This window comes from Vigna umbellata, chromosome 3 (assembly GCF_029865625.1).
Source record: "Vigna umbellata cultivar VRB3 chromosome 3, Vumbellata_1.0, whole genome shotgun sequence".
Classification (NCBI taxonomy): domain Eukaryota; kingdom Viridiplantae; phylum Streptophyta; class Magnoliopsida; order Fabales; family Fabaceae; genus Vigna; species Vigna umbellata.
In genome coordinates this window covers 51,987,515-52,003,826 of record NC_142167.1, presented here as the reverse complement: position 1 = coordinate 52,003,826, position 16,312 = coordinate 51,987,515, and positions in this window count along the sequence as shown.

Below are 16,312 nucleotides of genomic sequence, written 5' to 3'. Positions count from 1 at the left end.
CCATATTGACTCTACTTGGCTCATGGCTCACATCTAGTCCACCATGCTGACATAATGTAATTGTTGGCCAACATGTATTCGACCATACTGCTATGGTTCATGGTCAAATCTTGAGGATTGATTATTCCTAAGTGTAAATGGTTGAGATACTTTCATATATCTCTTGTCCTTACCGATGTGTACCTAGCCATGTCGTTTCCTTGCATGGTTCAGACCATGAGATTTGAGGACATCTAAGCAAGTGTCGAGATGTCCTCGAACATATATAGTACCTATAAATTTTAAAATAAAAGAAATAGTATAAAAATATTATTAATGGTTTAAATGTAAGTTATTCTTTAATAATTTTAAATGACTAAGTAATTAGAAATCATAAAAGGATAAAATAAAAAATAATAATATAAAAAGTGATTACTTTAAATATATGTTATTGTATAATAATTTATTTGTAACATTTCATTTTGAGTAGCTCTTATAATTGATAGAAATAAGATATTTGAAGATTGATAAAATAAAATAGATGGTCTCAAAAAATATATATATATATAACTATAATTATCATCAAAAGCAAATAATTGCATAAGTAAAATGTATATAAAACAACTAAGAATGACTTAGAGTTTATAAATCTTCTATATAGAATAACTACTCCAAATTGAAGAAAACCTACTTGATATCATCATTGTCTTCCACCAAAGACACATCAACACCTACCCTCATCTACTCACATCGATAAGATGATCATCGCAAAGGAAAGAAAAACACATATAAAATAGTATAAAAGAAAGGGTAAACTAATGCGCAAAAAGAGTTTTTCATAAAACATTTAAATTACATCAATTATAAACTAAACATGTATAAAAATATTACAAATTATGTATATACGTTCACACAAACAATTGACATTAGATTCCATTATTCGGATACATGTCTTTGACATAGAGCTTCAACGTAGGCGTGCACTTATAATGGTATTTATGCTCTATAAAGTCATAAACAAAGGGGTTATCACCCTATACAACTTATAACATAAGTCCCCTTTGTGCCTAAGACCAACTTTCACCAAATAACTTATTCTACTCTATTTGGTGTGAATAGTTATTAAAGTACCAAATAACTTATTCTACTCTATTTGGTGTGAATAGTTATTAAAGTTCACAATACTTCATTTCTAACCCCGCATATGTTAATGCATACATTAAGATCATCACCACATTGAATTTCTCTTTGAAATTCTCTTAATACCATTACCATACATGTCCATAACCATAATCATGTATTAATAATAAACGACATTATACATATACATTAGTTTCATCCTTTTGACATTCGCAAAAATCACACATTAAACATACCAAAAGAAAATATATAAAAAAAGAGTAAGATTTTCTTAATCTCACTCAATGATAATAAATATTTCCTTAGCGAGTAATGCATAAAAGAACATTTGCAAAATAACTAGATAACTTGCCCAACCAGAATAACACTGGAACTAATAAACTTAAATTCGCCAAAAGTTGCTCAAAAAGACTTGTCTCACCTAGCCACTAGCAAGTCAGAGAGCTCTCTGACTTTAGTCACACCCAACGGGTGTATCCTCGCCCAACAACCACCAAATCAATAGCTCTTTGACTTTGATTTTGACTTCACCCAATGAGTATATTCTCGTCCAATGACAATGAAGTCAGTGAGTTATTTGACTTTGGTTTCGCCAGCGAGTATATTCTCGCCCAAGTCAGTATCTCTCTGACTTTGGCTTTGTCCAACAAGTATATTATCTCCTACCGAGTGTATTCTCACCCAAAAAGTATGCATAATTCTACAAAACATAATTATGTAGATTTATGTCATTCCAAACCTACAAATTTAGTCTAACATCCAATAGAGATGCCAAATTCATATTACGCGACAATCAATGATTCAAACTACATCATATGAAATACCAATAAGGCAACATTTCCAATTTCATCATACAATTCAAATAAACCAAACTACAACCCTAATTTCAATTTCGATTCATCAAGTTCTAATCACACAGCTTGATCATACAAAAAAAAATACCATACATGCATACAATTAGAAATTACCAGGTATTAATCACATAAAAACTATAAATTAGTTTCCCTTACCTGAGATACATATGAACTTGCTCTAACGAATCTCAAATTTCTTCAAACTCACAAGATGCCTTATATATACATAGGAACAACACAAAAATGATTAGGACAAACTGTTATGATCACTGATAAACAGGGGCTCATATAGATGTCAAAAAAGACGCATAGAAGTGGAAGAAGACTAGTATGCAATAGATAATAAAAAAGACTAAGAAAATTTGTTGAAACTCAATTTACTCAAATGGAGAAATTGATCGGTCTAAATTGAAGAACTCACTACAAGGATCAATCTTATAGTCTCGATTCTTTAATCAGACAAATAAAGGATAATAACTCCTAAAAAGAAGTTAGATAACTCTAGAAAAGTGATTTATAAAGACATGCATGCTCTAAAATTATGAAACTTGTCATATCAAACTATTTATATTATAACATTTCAATATTAAAATAATCAAATTTTACTATTTTTAAACCATTATTACTTTCAAAATGTCATTTTTTAATTCTTTACATTATTAAATAATCAATTAATTAGAATTATAAAAGGATAAAATTAAGAATGAAAAAATAATATAGAAATATATTTCCATTTTAGAAAAAATCAGTTTAAAAATAAAATAAATACAATAACTTCTATGCACATTTTGACAACATAATAAATTTGTTAACAATATCAAATGACTATAAAAAGTAACTTTTTATACACTTATCAACAAAATAACCATAGATAATAAAATAAATTTCTACATACCTTTTCTTATATGATAATAAATATTCTAATATCTTTTTCTATATGTTATAATAAATTACTAAATCACTCTCAATTTTTTCTCATGAAATTTCCTCTTAATCTAAATAATCTCATTTTTTTACTCTATTTCTTTCTTTCCCCCTTTGTTTATTTTACTTCCTTATTTTCTACTTTCTTTTATATAAACAACTAAATTCAAGGAAGTCAACATAACTATGATAACAAGATTTATTGTAAACATGTGTATACGACTCCACAACAATAAAAGCTTGACAAATCTAACCTTTTTTTTGTCTAAACTGATTGTTAATTAATTTATTAGTAATATTAAAATATTTTCTATCCTAAGAGTACAGAGTTGAATAAACTGCCATTTATAAGCACTGTTTTCCATTGGCTCATACAGCAGCAGACAACAAGTGGGCCCCTTGAAACTCTGGGAAAAAAGAGGTTATTTTAGAAGTTTTTGTATTAATGGAAATGCCCCTGTGGCCACATCAAATTACAACGAGGACCTAGAAAAAAACAATACTAAGTGGACCCCTGCAATCTATATGATTTTAATTTTAATTTTAATTTTAATTTTTAAGATCAATTTTTAAAATATTGACATTGAGAGCATTTTTAGTTATAATTAATTTGATAAACAAAAAAATAGTTCCACACATGGGTGCTTTTATGGTTGAACCATCTTCATTACAATGTTTAATTGCCCTTTATTATGGCACCCAACCCAAACAATAATTCAAATTCAATTACCACCATCACAATTAAACTTTTTTATTTTTCCTTTCAAAACCCTTTTTAATTTCAATGTTCTCAATGGAATTTTGGATCAGTCTAAGCTAAACCAGTTTTACTCAAACCAATATCATGTTACTTAATTCTTGTTAATACTAAATTTGTGAAAGGGGAATGGAATGAGATTGTTGATTGGCTCAAAATTTATGAAAAGATTATTAGATGTTAAATATTAATTTAATGTCAAATCCAATAATACCCTCCACCAAACAAATACTCTATTTATGTCTTTCTTTTTCTGTTATTATAATCTTTCAACTCACTTTTTCATAACTATTTTTCTTTTAAATTTGACTAATCGATTTAGTAAAATGTCTCTTTCCAATTACAACATTTTCTTTTTCACAACACATTTCCAATACATTTTATAAAAGTAAGATTTGAGCTCTATTTTAAGATAAATTTTAAATAAATAAAAATTATAAAATTATGGTTTTTTTTGTTTTTTATCTTTTGTTTTAAATTCTTTTATCGGAATCATTTTCAGCTTAAAAAAGATTGACTCTTGTTAGTCTGACGGATTTCCATTTTTTTTCTAGTGAAGTTTTTTCAAAGAGAAAAGATACGGTTGGAATAAAGATTAATTATGGATGTGGATTAACTCCATTTTTATTAGATTTTTCTAAATGTTAAAATAAATTTTTAACTTGTTAGAATTTTTTTGAATTGAAAATTTTATTAAGAAACTACCACAATCTTACATTTAAATTCAAAATCATGTTAAGATTAATGTTACATATATTATCAATTATTTCCCCACTTTAAAATAACTGTTCTAGTTTTTTTATGCTTTAAAATAGTTGCTCTAGTTTCAAATTACGAAAAAATTTTAATTAATTTAATATTACAAAATTTTATATATTACATTAATGTATTTTAAGTCTAACTCACTTATATACTCTAAATTGACCTTATCTATAGTCGATGAGGCTTCCAATACACCTCCTTCACGCCGAGGTATATACATCTCGAGCATAAAACTAGATATTAATAGGTGGTCCGATAGTTGCCCGATAGCGGATAAAATAATATGTTCATACAAATCTCGCTAAGATAGACTTTAACGTGACTTTGATACCATATTAAGAAGTGGACTTTAAGTCTAATTCAATCCCTCAAAACCGGCTTGAAAGTCTCACATCCACTAAAGATAAAGCTCAATTATAATATATAAGTGGGTACAAACGTCACTTTATAAGTTAGTTTTGTGAGGTATCAGAGTGAAGTGAGAACTTATCCTAATAATATTGGTTGATACAAATATTGGTACATTCTATCAAATGTTTAAAAATTTTAATTTAAATTTAAATTTTAAATTTTGATGATTATAAAACGGGAGAATTACTATATGAATTATCATTTGATTTAATTACCTTTTTAATGTCATAAATCCTACTTGTTTCTTAAATTGTAAATTTAAGTGAGTTTATATATAACTTCAGTGAATGAATAAATAAAAATAGAAGTTTCTGTTTGAAAAGAAAATGTTAAAAGTTTATAGTTTGAAGAAGTCTAAACTCTAGATTTATTTTGTATACTTTCTAACGACATTTGTTCAATTTGTAATTATTAGTTCGTATAATTAGTTTAACGTATTTCTAATAAAAAAATCTGTATCACAGTAGTTCTTTTCTTTTTCTTTTGTTAGTAATAAAAAAAATGCCTCCCACATTAAAAAAAACATATCACAAAAAAAAGAACATCCATTTCTCTATAATCGTGCTAAGCTTTACTGTCATTATATAAAAACTTTATTGAAAAGAAAACATGAAAAGATTACTTCAAATCTATGATAAAATTACATTGAATCTATATGCAAAAAAAATACCTATTATAAAAAGAAAAACTAAGTAAATACATAGATGAAAAATAGTAAACAAATGTAATACCAAACAATTCGTAATAAAATTCATTTGCATGATAATAAAATTTATCATTAGTTAGCTCTCTCACAATCCAAAAACCTTTGAAAGTTATTATTACTTTTCAGAAATCCTTACTTTTATATTTAGTATATTTTTAGTCTTTGGATTTTGACGTAAAATTAAAATTCGTTTCTGTTTAAAACTTTGATTCGTTCTCGAGTTTTAAAAATAATAAATATAGTCATTTTAGTCCAATTATATTAAATTTTTAGGTAATACTTAACATTATTTTTTTCAAAGGTAGATTTTCTTCAAGGTTAACCATTTTATTTTGGTGTTCAACACTTGAACTTTCCTTCTTGAAAAAGTTTTCTTAATTCCTCAATCTCATGCATTGGTGCTTCAAGTTGTCAGTCTACAAGAGGGATTTCCTCTATAACTCAGTTTTGTTTATCATGCTCAACTAGAAAGTTAAAATATGTTGTCTTGTGTTTTTTTTTCTTCCATTGCTTAGCATTAGTGACTGCAGCTCAACTTCCTACTTGTTATTTCTTCTATTTTTTATTGTAAAATAGTAATATATCATCAAAATTCATGTGACTCGTATTCTCAATATCTCATTCTATATTTCAAGCTAAAAGAGGTTGTTTTTCTCTTGAATATAATGCATTTTAATGCATGATATATGTCTAAATTGATATGAATTTTAAGGTCATTAAAAAATTGTGACTACCTCTCACACCTAAGTCAATTTTAACAGTTTACTAATAATGGATCAAAATAGTTAAATCTTATGACAATAATAAAGAATTCAATTACATTTAAATCTAATTAGTAATTTATATTTAATCATACAACTAAATGTAAATTATCATTAATTGATATATCATGGAAAATATTTGAAAATCACATCTGATCGATCATTTTGCAAATTGCACTCCAAAAGTAATCAATCAAACCTTGGCACACGTTGGAAACTAACGTTGTAACTTATTTCAACACTCTCTCTCTCCGCATTTATTGGAAGTAATTAGAAGAAGTTTCTGCATCACAAGGACCAAGTGACACGATTTTAAATGACGGACATGTTGTTGTGGCAACACTCTTCCAAACACGACATCCGTAGTTTTACATCAAAACATTCATTAAATATATTATTTAGAAATAGTTTAAAAGTTTTCTTTTGTTATTTTTATATTTTTAATTTCATTGTATTATTTTGAATATTTTCATTTCGGTCTCACTTTACAAAATAAATTAATATAATATTTTTTTAGAGAGTAACACTGTTACAACAATGAGTCTTGAGAATCATAGACTCCTTTAGACATGTCCATATTGAAATCAATAATGCATAATAGAAAAGAAGAAAACGTGAGCTAAAACAGAAAACTAATTATCATAAAAGAATGGAAAATTGAGAGGAAAACTTATATGTTCAAATACAGGACCAGTTCCTAAACAATAATATAAGAACTCAAATACAAACAAAAGTTAAATGATAGGTTATATACATTATGGATAATGTGTACTCATTGACCTAGTTTAAAAATGATGGTTTTGAAATTAGTATTATTTATAGATTTGGTAAAAACATTTGTTAGCTGATCGAATGAACGAATAGAAAGAAGGTAGAAAGGTTGACTTGAAGTTTTTCACGAATAACATTGCAATTTATATCAATATGATTGATATGTTTATGGAAAGTAAGATTGTAAGCAAATGTCGGACTCCCTCGTTATCACAATATAAAGTAGTAGTAACACTTGGTTAAATATAAAAATCACAAAGAAGATAACCTAACATTACAACTCATAAGGATTAGGGGCAAGGGTTGATACTCAACTTCAAAAGACGACCATCAAACAGTGGTTTGTTTCTTGAATTCTCATGAAATGAGAGAAGATCAATAAATACACAAAACCCAATAGTTTAACACTTAGTTTTGGGACATGAAACCCAATTTGAATTTAATTGAATAGTAGAATCAATAATAAAGAATAATCCTTGTGTAAGTTAGCCTTGACATATTAAAGAATGTGTTGAATAATAGATTCTTGAACAAGTTGACTAAGGAGGTGGAGAACAAAGTTGATATCTGAATATGTGTTGGTAAGATATAACAATTTTCTCATGAGTATGCTATAAGATTCAATATCATGAAAAACACTTTAGTTTCAAAGAGGAGTAAAGGCTTTTAGCAAGCATTTCAACTTCAATTAAAATATCTAGAGCATATTTTCATTGGCAAATGTGTATTCCTTTCTTTGATAGAAAAACTTCCTGACCAAGGTACTTAAGCGGATCGAGATTTTAATTCTGGAAGCTTTGCCTAGGAAACTCTTCATGCTGTCAATATCAGTCAAGAATTCTCTATCAAGAATAATGTCATCTACATATAGAAGCAAAAGCAATGCATAAAAGTACTTGCAATTTTTTAATAAATAAAGAATTTTCTAAATTAGATTGAATGAAACTAGCTAAGAATTTAGTTTTTCAAACCACTACCTACTAACTTGTTTTAAAACATATAAGGATTTAGTTAATATGTAAACCTATTTTTCTTTGAGAATGCTTGGTTAAAAGTGTATCAGATCACTAACACAAAACAAGTTTATTATGTCAACCAATTTACGTCTGACCAGGAGATATCAAACATGAAAAATGCGTAGTGACATTTTTGAAAATAATTTTTCAAAATATACATCTAATCCCTCCTATTAAATGTACATTTTGATTTTTATATCTGACGCATATAGGACTGACAAAAATTTATGGTTAACCTATACAGATCAGACATAAAAATAAAAATTTACGTTTGATGGGGAGGAGTAAGATGTAATGACTTAAAAGATACTCATTTTCACTTTCTCATTCACAGTGCACGAACAACAACATAAACCGTGCTCTCGATGATAACATGATTTTCAACCACTCTAGGGTTTTCATTGGTATTAGCTTGCGTTCTGTTTCTCTGTGGTGTGCGGTGCACTGAGAAACCTTCTTCCCGCAATTATTTTTGACATTGAAGTTTATTATTCTCATCTTCTCCGTTTATCTTGGTGTATGCATGATGAAACATGAACGTTACTTCATTTTTCTGATTTTCTCCCTTTGCATTGTAAGCCTATACGTGATGAAGCATGAACAATCATTTTTCTTATTTTCTTCCTTTGCATGCGTGATGAAACATGATTTTAATTTGATGATGAAGAAGAAGGAGAAGAAGAAGGAGAAGGAGAAGGAAGAAGAAGAAGAAGGAGAAGAATGAGAAGGAGAAGAAGAAAAGAGAAGAAATTTTATATAGATCTAAAAAAACTATATCAAAATTTTATGTTTACTACTGCTATAACATATGTAAATTTACGTTTGCTATAAATACAACAAAGGTAAATTTATTTTTCTTGTAATTGTGTATGACCTACAACAAACAAACATAATGAACCTTTTTCTGTGTTGGAAAATTTGTGACTTTATGATGTGTATTGAATAAGAAATATTTGAGGAGATTATTAAAACTTTACAAAATATTCAAACTCATATAAAGAAAAATATTTAGATGGTAAAAGTCAACAAAAAAAATATACTTTTTAAAAATATATAATTATTTATTTCTTTTATTTAAAATGTATGGAAATGATCATTAATTTAATGAATGGCTTGGGTAAATTGAAAAATTAGAAAAATAAATCAAAACCAAACCAATACATATTCTTTTTAAGTACTAATATATTAGGGACAACGACCTAACTTGACTATCAATTCACTTATAATAAAATTATAGATAATGTCTTAAAATCCAATTATTCATTACTAACAAATTTTAAAACTTTAAACACAAAAAAATAAAAGAAAATTAGTTGCATTCCTCTTCCTTTAACATTCTATTATGTAATTCATCTTTAATTAATGATTAAAAGAAAATTAAAAGATAACATTGTTTAAAAAATAATTCAAAATAATTATCTCTCTTTCGAAAGAAAATTAAGTATATACATTTTAAATATAAATTTCCTTCTTTTAGACTCAATTCTTTCATGCCCATTCTTTTAGATGAATTTTCTTAAAACTTTAAAGAAATGAACAATCTTATAATCATCAAGTTAAAATACCATGCCACACTTTCCAGTTCCAATAAAAAAAGTTAAATTATGCAAGAATGACGATATCATGTGCGTAACTAAATCATGAAAACCTATCATGGTATGAGACCGAAGAATAAAATGATAAGAAAAAAACACAACAATGATGACCTTTAATCAACATTTAGGTCTAAATTGAATTATGATTTTAATGTTTGGTGTTTTTCTTTTGGGAACAATGTTAATGCTAGCTAGTCTTAAACATGCATGAATAAGTACTTCTACATTCCTACTTCAAAAGAAATATATAAAAAGAAAATGAGAAGCAAGTGATGATGATAACTTCTGTTAATGAAATTTTAAACCGCAATCACTGCATCAAAATTTGCGTATGAATAGACAAACTAGGAAACATTATGCACTGCTGTCTTAATCATTGCATGTTACATCTAACTCTACCATGTTGTTCTTTTTTATCCTTTTTGTAAAAAATTATATTAAAATCACGGCATTTCAGCTAAATTTATATTTCAAAATTCAACAATTATATATTATTACAATAAATAATTTCTAAATTTATAAAATAAACTTCCTCACAAAGAATTAAATGAAACGAAAAAAAGGGAAGTGATACCTATTCAGAAAAAAAAAGACTAATAACTTCAAGAAGAAATCAAACCACTAAAGTGTTTTATCAATTCTAAAATTTGCAAGTTTCTTCGCTGAGTAATTTTTTTTTTCACAATTTATATATTCATTTTGTTTTCTTCTCGTAAATCGAAAAATGATGTGTTTTTATTACATCAAAATATTCGCGTATAATTTAATTCTCTTTGTGAAGGTTTTCCCTTGTTTATTGAGTTGCATTATTACGTAGTTGGTTTTGAGGAATTTTCGGGCATAATAAAGATTGAACACAATTTTTTTACTAAGTCTTAGTTCATGCAATGTATACACTCAAAGTATCTAACTTTCGTCAATTATCAAATTAGTTTAACAATTTATGGATTAGAAATAATTTGTAAAAAACTTAGTTTCTGAAACGTATGTAAACATTTTTGTCAAAATGAAATTATACTAAAGCCATTACACAATTAAGTCACACATTTTCAACCTAATCATTTTCAGTCTAATTGGCCCTGCAAACTTAATGGAACATATAATTTAAGAAAATAAAATATGATTGACGAGTGTTGTGCAAGTTCTACAATAAAAAAATAAATCAGAAGAACAATTTAAACTATTTTTTCTACTTTATGTATAAACTAATTTCTATATAGCATAGTCTCTATTTTTATTTATTTTTAACTTATATATAATTTAATTTCATTTAATCTTTTTATGAAAGTGATGATTAAGAACTCTTTTTGCAATGTCTTTATATTAAGGTATGAATAAGATGTTATAATAGGATGAAGTTCGTATGAATGTAGGCTATCACTGCTTGGAGGATGTTTTTATTTTGAGTTCCACTACATGATGGGGTATATATATATATTTTTTACATATACTTAATATGATAACTTTGTCGATGATGGAAATATATTTTCTTTCAAAATATCTATTTAGTACTCTTCATAATTGAACATACGACTGTACCCTGAAATTAAAATAAGAAAAAAAATATATATTTTCATTTTCATCGATCTGGACAAAGTTATCATATTAAGTGTATATTTTTGAGTTTTGCATAGTGAAAAATATTTTCTCATACTTTTTAAGAATATTCTCTAAACGAAATAGTATTTTCAAAAGCTCTTTAAAAAGTTTTTAAAAAGAAATTTTAAAAGTTCTTCCAAAATAGGTACAATCTTATTTTTATAAACTGTCGAGGATAGTGTTTAGTAGTGAACTTGTGGCTTCAGTTAGTTAGGTTTGCTTTTATGGTTCAACCTTATGCTTTGTTGCTTATATGACCCAATTTCATGTTTTGTTGCTTCTATGATCCACCTCATGCTCTAATGCTTCAACTTTGAGATGACTTCTTTGAGAAGAGGTTTTCATGGTTTAACCTCAAGTTTAGTGTTTGAGATTTTCTCTTCCAAAGGGTTTTCTTTTGTGGCTCAACCTCGATTTTATTACTCACCCGCACCAATCGCTGTTTCTTTTAGAATTGCTTGAAATTAATCCACTTTCTTTAATTTTCCACTTTACCTATCTACTGGTATTGAAAACTGCAATATAAACTAAATTGAGGTAAATTTAATGGAAACTTAACAAAATAAAAATAAGTGTCAAATTTATCTTAAAATTAACTTATATTGGACACCCATAAGTATCTGCTCGACCTAAATCTTGGAGTCCAAAAATCAACCTATATGAAGTATTTAACTCGTCCTATAATAGACCCCAAAATTTATGAAGATTCCCAATATTATATACATGACATTATTTTTTATCTGTTAATATTCTTACCCAATATATTTGGACCTAATAGTCTTATATATATCATGTGATGTCTAGGAAGTACACTCACTCAATACACAATACACATTCTTTTATCATTCATTGATCTATATTCTATCACTGATTTAAGCATCAAAGAGTCTTCTACATAAAAATCTCTCCTTTGATCTCTCTAGAAGCTTGGTCTAAATTATTTAACACTAGCAACATGGCATCTTGAGAGTGCTAACTTTTCCTTGAAGACTTTTAAGAATTTTTCAGTAAGGATAATATGTATAGAGAAAAATAAGCTTATTTACACATAAAGAGACATGCATTACCTTTCCTCGGAATAAATGTAACTAAAACCATATGGTCAAGAGAGTTTATTACTTTATTTTCATGATTTCTATCTCAATTTTAATCTTTTGAAGTAAAAAATATTAGAGTGTATATATATATATATATATATATATATATATATATATATATATATATATATATATATATATATTATATTTTGAAAGGTTATATAGTTTTTGTGAGAATGTTAGAAGAACAAATTATTCAATAATTTATGCAATAACTTTCTCTTTTTACTTCTTTATATTATATCACACTCTTTTAATCTTTTTCTCTTTCTCTCTAATATTTTGAGTTGTAAAATTTATTGTGCAAATAACGTAAATGTTGGGTATAAATTATAAATATGAATATGCACAAAACAACGTGATGAGTGATAAAATTCCGATGGGTGGCAAAGGATAGGGGACAACATGAATTGTCTATTATTATAATGAATGTTTGAGTGCAGAATGTCCCTTGTCTTTGTTTCCGGTATAAGTGTGTCTCCTTTTCCCTTTGAGTTTCATTTTCTCATCTCGATACATGTCTGCATGCACTTATGGGTTTCATTGATTCTTCTTCTTTCTTCGTGCTTGGTGTCTTTTTCTAAGTAAAGGATCCAATTACTATTTCTACTTTTGGTGCCTCTCTTCTTCATAATTTGGACCTTGCAACTTCATTCTATATTTATTAATCTTTAGCTACAAGTGCTGTGATTTGTATCCACACAATGTGAGGTTTAGATTTTCATTTTAGTTGGATTTATTTTGAACTAAAACAATCAAATTTCACATCATTTGATGATCGAATTTAAGATTTAAAATACAATGAATACGAATAAAACCAAACTAATCATTTATAATTATTTTTTTTCTTTTTTAAATTTATTTTGATAAAATATATCTAAATTTTTAGACAATTTTGCATTCTTTTTATTTAAAACATAATTTTATATTGAATTGATGTCAGTGGATTGGATTCAAATTTTATTTTCTCCTAAACGTAATCCAAAACTACGTATTACCCATATATGTATACATTTAATTATATATAAAAATTAAAGTAATGGTAGAATAACATACTTTTACATTCATTTGACACATAGTATAAAAAATAAAATAAAAATAAAAATAATAATAAAAGGTAATGCCAAAGGCACGTAAAAGTTTTATGTAAGTCAAAATATCATTATTGTTAAAATAAATAAATAATACAAACTCTGAAAGTACTAAATTTCTAAATTTCTCCCTGTGTTTCCTCTATTTTTCTATCCTATAATTCAATTTGTTGAAAATTGATTGTACTGTTTCGATGGTTTGGAGTCTAACTCAAGGCTTGAATTTGAATTTGAAGATGGATAAATTACTCATGGACCAACCCAAAACACATGTGATTCCAACTTCAGATTAAGAGTTTTGAAGATAAAAAAAATTATAAGGCACAAGACTCTTAGATAAGGTTTTTATTATATTTATAAATTATTATGAGTTAGAAGATATTGTATCTTATAGTTATTATATTTTTTAGTAATTATTATATTTTTGGACTTAAGGATATCTATGTAAAATCTTAAAGGCTATAAATAAGAAGACAACTCCTAAACTTAAGGACTTGGATTTTATGGCTAATAATACTAATAACTTTGACTCATATTATTTATTTATTTTTGTTCTTCAATTTAGAACCCTAACTTTTAACTAGAACAAAATTGGCACTCACATTTGAGGTAGATATCATGCATTCATAAAGTAATCGGGTGTGGCATTTCATGATGTTTATTAGTAAAATTAGTGATTAATACTAATTTTGACATGGTGGTGGTGAAAAATTGGTTTCACATGTATCAATTCCTTACAATACTTGAGCTCAACCAAATTAAACACCACAACCAGTTCTACCATAAGCTATCCCTATATCCAAGACTCTCATTTCACCAACCTTGTCACTAGGAAAAACCAATGGAACATTGTCCTATGTCTTGCCCCAACCAAACCATTAGATACCATTTTCTTTAAGCCCCATCATACTGGTTCAACCAACTTTCTCATCCCAACACCAAAAGAACCCAACTTTAATAAGAAGATCAAATTATATCTCGACTCCATCCTCTAAGCAAAATAGTAATATCACCACCTCAATCGTGTTTGGAAACAGAGCTTCCTCCTTAATGGTCCCTCCAACATCGAAGAATCGAGCTTCATCGCTACCATGGCCAAACCTCTCCTACAATGTGTTCAACACATCAACCTGAATAAAATTCCTAGTGATCGAATTTAAAAATGCTCTTGCATATGATGTTGACATTGGTGGTAGTGATCAAGGACCTAGATTGATTTGTGGAATAAAAAATCGTGAGAATAAGTGTTTTGGGATATTGGACTTCATGGACAAGCTTATCACCTTGTGTTACACAAAAGAGAAGATATTGGTGCTCAAGACTATCCTTTTGTAATTTTTCAATGTTTAAGACATTGGCGAATGGTTACCTTGAGACTCATATTGAATAGCCCGATGATTGTAACATAAATATACATAAACTCGGATGAAAAGTCATCTAATAACTATTTCAAAAATGTTAAGAGCAACGCATAAATTCTAATGAAAAGTCATCCATTAATTATTTTAAAAGCATTAAGAACAACACATAGGCTCAAATGAAAATTTATGCAAAAGTTAATTTTAAAACAATAAAAGAAACACATAAACTTGGAGGAAAAGTTGTCCAATAATTATTTCAAAAGTCATCCAAGAAAGTATTGAAGTCTCTCCATCTCATGGCAATGACAAATAAGACCTTCATCCTTACCACCTTAATGTTGGGAATTTCAAAATTTTGTTGTACAAAGATATATGAAACATTAATAAATTCAATATAAACGTAAGTTAATAATGCAATTAACCAATATGGTGTTCACTTACTTAAATATTTTGTCACATGAGATTCTTCTCCTTCTCTTCAACCTCATCCCATGCAAGAATGACAATAGAAACATGTCATCGAACTATAAATCATAAATAGTTGTTAAACTTAATAACATTTGAGCCTAACAATTTACCTAAGCAACTATTTATGGCAACCTACATCAGCTCCTTATCAATCCACCCATCGTTACTTAAGGCAATCAAATGATTGATCTACTTAATTTATTTTTTTCGTTTCTCGATCAAAAGTATGTCATACTTAAAAAATAACAATCTAAACTACATTTTTCTTATTTATTTTAAAATAAATTGGACAATTGTCTGTAATTTAATATCTAAAATTGAGAGAAACTAATGACTTAATTATTACTCCTACGAGCTAAAATAATCAATTACTCCCTATTATTTTTATCATTCTTATATTTTAAATTTTAATTTTAAACATTCAATATTTAAATTTAAAAATTAAACAAGTAATTTCAATATTCAAAATTTAAAAATCTAAATAATCTGAATATAAGGGATGAGAAAAAATAATCTAATTATTAAGATCCCAAAAATAATGATGGTATCATTTTCAAAAGTTAAACTCGATGAAGAATTTAATCTAATTGAATAGAAGCTTTTTCCGTGCAAAATCACTCATAGAGATGAAAGAAGAAAACCTTTAAATTACTAATGTAGGAAGAAACAAGTTTGTTACTCTCGTCATTAAAAAAATGAAAACATCAAAATGATAAAAAGGAAGTGAGGAAACTTTTTTACATAAAAATATTAAATCTTTGTTGAAGATGTATGCAACCCCTAAGACATCTTACACAAAATTCAAAGTTTACATCAAATAAAAATAATTAACATAAATCTTAAAATTTACGTTTGTCTTACATAAACCAAAATTACTTCTACTTACACAAATATTATTTATTATTTGATACATTAAATATTTCATAGTCCGATATTAAATTAATGATGTAATTAGCATTTTATTTCACTAGGGAATTATTCTCAATATATTTGATCATAATAGGAGTAATTATATCGACA